Source organism: Neophocaena asiaeorientalis, unplaced genomic scaffold (assembly GCF_003031525.2).
Source record: "Neophocaena asiaeorientalis asiaeorientalis breed wild unplaced genomic scaffold, Neophocaena_asiaeorientalis_V1.1 scaffold760, whole genome shotgun sequence".
NCBI classification, from domain to species: Eukaryota; Metazoa; Chordata; class Mammalia; order Artiodactyla; family Phocoenidae; genus Neophocaena; species Neophocaena asiaeorientalis.
This window is the reverse complement of record NW_020174640.1, coordinates 364905-369821: the sequence shown is the minus strand read 5'-3', so window position 1 is coordinate 369821 and position 4917 is coordinate 364905. Positions and strand designations below refer to the sequence as shown.

The 4917-nt window shown below is 45.3% G+C and overlaps 1 pseudogene; it reads left to right on the top strand.

The window, feature by feature from the left end:
• The first annotated feature begins 768 nt into the window (after positions 1 to 768).
• On the top strand, positions 769 to 4536 carry LOC112408517 (sprouty-related, EVH1 domain-containing protein 2 pseudogene; annotated as a pseudogene).
• The last annotated feature ends 381 nt before the right edge of the window (positions 4537 to 4917 follow it).

The following is a 4917-nucleotide window of genomic DNA, read 5'->3' as shown; positions in this document are numbered from 1 at the left end:
GAGTGGCATGGACTTAAAAATACTACCAAATGTAAAATAGATAACTAGTGGGAAGCAGCCGCATAGCACAGGGAGATCAGCTCGGTGCTCTGTGACCACCTAGAGGGGTGGGATAGAGAGGGTGGAAGGGAGACACAAGAGGGAGGGGATATGGGGATATATATGTATATGTATAGCTGACTCACTTTGTTATACAGCAGCAGCTAACACAGCAATGTAAAGCAATTATACTCCAATAAAGATGTTAAAAAAAAAAAAAGAAAAGGGAAGCTCCTTCTCTTGACGATGGTAAGAATCCCATATGGAGTATATCGGTGGAGTAGAGAGATGTAGCTCAGTGGGGTACCCTGCAGCGCCTCGCAGGCACAGCTCCCCCAAAACCGTGATTGGTCTGGCCTGGGTGGGGAAGGGGGGCAACCTGGGACTGAACCCCCTCTGGCAGCTGGCCCTCTCCTTCTTCTCTCAGCACTCCCCGGCTCTCAGCGGCACACTTGTTTTTCCACCCAAATCGCTCCCTTCTCCCCTCTACCCACTCCCAAGTCCCCAGAGCCCCTGCCGGCCTCCACCCCCTGGCCCCAGGGTGCTCAGTCCCCGCCCCCGCCACCTTGCCTATGCACCCCTGCCCAGGCGCTTCAGTTGCCTTGCTCTAGCCACCCCACCCCCAACCAAATCAGGCAATCTCCAAGATGTGAATAAGGCGGAGGGGGAGCGGACAGCAAAATGAAGGCTGCCCACCGCCACAGGACAGGTATGTAGGTGACCAGGAAAATGACCAAAGAAACACACGCTGGTGAGGACAGCTATATTGTGTGCGTCAAAGCTGTGGTTATGACCTCAGATGACTCCAGCGGGTGGGATGGTTTCCACAGGAAGGAAGGTGGGATCGGTAAGGTCACGCACCCGGATGACAAATCGTCTTTCTCATCCATGGTGAACGACAGAAAGACAGACTGGTGGTATTGGAACGCTGTTTAAGAAAGGAATTGGCCTACACCAAAGCCAACCCAACCTTTCATCATTGGAAGGTCAAACAATATTAAGTTTTGACTTACTGTCTGAAGCCTTGAGTGAGGAACGCAATCGAAGACCTTATAGAAAGCTCAACATCATCTTCCACCATCCGTAGTGAAGGTGAGCTTTGCGATGACGTTTTTACAACAGCTACAGACAGTTCTTCTATCAATAATTCGTCTCAGAAGAAGGAACAACTTATTCGGACAATCTCCTCCCTCACATCCTGTGAGCACCAGAGGATTTATACCCTGGGTCACCTCCACGACACATACCCCACAGACCATTATCACCTGGAACAGTTGATGGCAAGGCCCTACTGCCAGGTGAGCTTCCTGTACGCCTAGGAGATCGTGCACATCAACCCAGGGAGAAGACCTGGATGACGCACACTACGAGGATTACCGGCGCCGGGGAGGGACAAACACCTGAACCCCTTGGAAGACGCGGGCTCGTACCTGCGCTTCGCCAAGGACAAGGTCCTTAAGCACGACTACAATTACCCCCATGAGGACTCCTCAGACTTTGGCATCAGCGCGGGGCCAGCGTGATCAAGACACAGCCATTCCGGGGCAAGTCCCGGTGGTGGAAGGAGGACAGGGAGCGCTCCGAGTGGGCGGTGCGCATAATGCCAGGACGCTTTCAACCATGAGGAAAACCGGAGGGGCCACTGTCAGGACGTGCCTGACTCCGTGAGAACTTTGCTTCAAGCGGTGAGCTGTATGTGGTGAGGACAGCATGCTCTATCACTGTATGTCGGACCCGAGGGAGACTATACAGACCTGTGCCTGTGCGATACGAGCTACGAGTTTTGCCTCCCGTGGATGGCTCTTACTGACTTGTGTTTCTTGGCCCCCTGTTCTTGCTGTTACCTACCCCTTCGGGCCTGCTACCACTGCGGAGTGATGTGCAGGTGCTGTGGAGGGAAGCACAAAGCGGAGAAAGAGGGAGGTGGGGGAAGGGGGAGAGGGAGGGAGAGAGAATATGACCTCATTTTTATAAAAAATAATCATCGAGCTTCCCTGGTGGCGCAGTGGTTGGGAGTCCTGCCAATGCAGGGGACACGGGTTCGTGACCCGGTCCGGGAAGGTCCCACATGCCGCGGAGCGGCTGGGCCCGTGATCCATGGACCCTGAGCCTGCGCGTCTGGAGCCTGTGCTCCACAACGGGAGAGGCCACAACAGTGAGAGGCCCGCGTACCGCAAAAAATAAAAACATCGTATCTGTGTGCATAAATACACAGAAGGTGTGAAAGGCTGCACAAATTGGTACCCTCAATGTTACAAGGGGAGGGGAGGGGAATATGAAAGGGGAGATTTTTAACTTTATCTTCTTGCATTTTTTATTTCACATGTTACAGTGAGAACATACTGTATTTGTAACTTAAAAGAAAATTTCAATTAAATAAATTTTCGAGGGAAATTTTTTTCCTCAAACCTAATTTTGCTCTTGTTCTCTGCTTGGGTGAACTGGTACCATCATTCACTTCCAAGACAAGAGACCTACAAGTAATTCTAGATCTTTCCTTTTCTGTAATCTTCCACCCTTCCACTTAATTAGTCACCAAATCCAGATTTTAGTTCATAAATATCCTTACCTTCCTCTAATTAATAAATCTTGTCTATTCTAGTTCCTAAATCTCTTTTAAAGTCCTTCCCCTCTTTACCATCCCTGCCAATAAGGCTTTTTTTAGTTCAGAACTTCATCATCTCTCGGTATTTCAATAGCCTTTAAAGTAATCCCCTGTTTGACTCCTCCAGCCACTCTCTCTCATATAATGCTCTCAGAATTATCTTTCTAAACAGTTATAGTGTACCACTGTTGGGAGACAAATGAATACATTTTTATTTTAATAGGCATACTTTTTATTTTAATATTCATAAGAAAATATATTAAACTCATGATTTCAAAGATATTATTGCCTAGATTTAAGAAATTAAAATGGTGAAGGTAGAATATGAATAAGTGAAGTTGGAAAACATTGGTCTATAAGGATAAAGTCCACACTCCATGAATCTTTATGATCTAGTCCCATCCTACCTTTCCAACTTTGTCATCATAAATGTACCATTCAATTAGGGAAAACTTTCTGATGGCCCCCAAACATGCCATGTTCTTTCATCCCTCTCTGCCCTTCCTCATGCTGTTCTCACTCATTCTGCTTAGTAAACTTTTCCTTTTCCTTCAATATTCAGCTCAAATATTTCTTCTGTGAGGATCTTTTTTTTTTTTGGATGTGAATGCTTATAGCAGCTTTATTCATAATTACTAGAAGCAACCAAGATGTTCCCCAGTAAGTGACTAAATAAACAAACTGTGGTACATCCAAATAATGGGATACTATTGAGGGATAAAAGGGAATGGACTATCAACCCATGCAAAAACATGGATGAATCATAAATATATATTTCTAGGTGAAAGAAGCCAGTCTGAAAAGACTACATACTGTATAATTCCATTTATATGACATTCTAGAAGAGGCAAAACTATAGTGACAGTAAAAACATCACTGGTTTACAGGAATTTGGAGAAGAGGAGGAGGGTTGAATAGGTGAAGCACAGGGGAATATTTGTGGACAGTGAAACTATTCTCTATGATACTGTAATGGTGGATGCTTTACATGTTTTTCAAAAGCCATAGAACTTTATAGCACAAAGAGTAAAACTTAATATATGTAACTAAAACAAAAAATCATTTAGGAGATCAAGAGATACAAGGTCAGAATGCAGAATATGAAAAAAGAATCTGTGTTACAAATGTATGAAAGAACCTTCCTGAAGTGGGTGGGGGCAAAGGTGCAAACCTAAGTAACTTTGTAAATGAGTTGTGTCTAAGAATATAGGCAAAAGGAATTGTACATAGCACTCTATTCTGATTGATAAAGTTGTTTCCCCTGAGGGTACAGGCTAGCAATTCTGAAACCACTATACATGTATACTGGAATTGAACAATTAAGTACCTGATGGTGGATTATAGGGGCCAGTTTTCTTACTGTTGGAGTGGGAGGGTACAGATAAGCAAACGGAAGAAGCTAAAATGATCCACAGGGTAATAGATATGAATTGGAGACATTAGTAAGAACTCATGTTTAGCTTAATACAGATACATGTATAAATATTTATATATATATGTTGTTAAATTAATTAAATAAGGAGGCCATTAGACTGATGTGGCTCTAATGCCATGGTGGCCTATGTAAGCAGGCCAGAATCTAAGCCTATAAACGCCTCAAGGTTTCAAAATCACAGCGATAAGGACAACCAATCACACACAGCCAACTAGACTTTAAGTAACAGCCAATCAATAATTTCCTTACTTTGCTTCTGCCTTTTCTCCACAAAAGTCTCTCCCCCCACCTCCTATAGTTAGAGTGACCCCAACCACCTCCAGTTTGGCGCTGCCCAATTCAAATTGGTTTTTACTCAAACTCCCCCAAATTTTAATATGCCTCAGCTTACCTTCCAACAGCTCTGGTGTCCGTGGAGGGAAATGAAGGAGACCCTGATGGTCCTCGGGAGCAATGAGCAAACAGGTGAAGGCACCCGTTGAGCTCCTTGAGCCGCCCCCCTCCCGCTGCCTCTGCAGGTGGTGGGCAAGCCACTACCCCTTCCCAGCTCCGCAGCCTTTGCATTATGAGCTTGTAGACTCCACCTGAGTTTCTTTTTTCCAGATTGCCTCCGGAAAACAGCAGGAGTCGACTGGGTCTGGCCCCAAAACCAGACTGGCTGAGGATTTTTTTACTGACAGCGCTCCCCACAGCACCTCTATTCTAGTACTTGCACTTTATAATATGGCAATTATTTGTTCATATTTGTGTGTTCCCCACCAAATTATGAACTCTTCCTGGACAGGGACTAAATCTTACCCAAATCCTTATCTCAAAGTCTCACCAAATACCTGGCCTA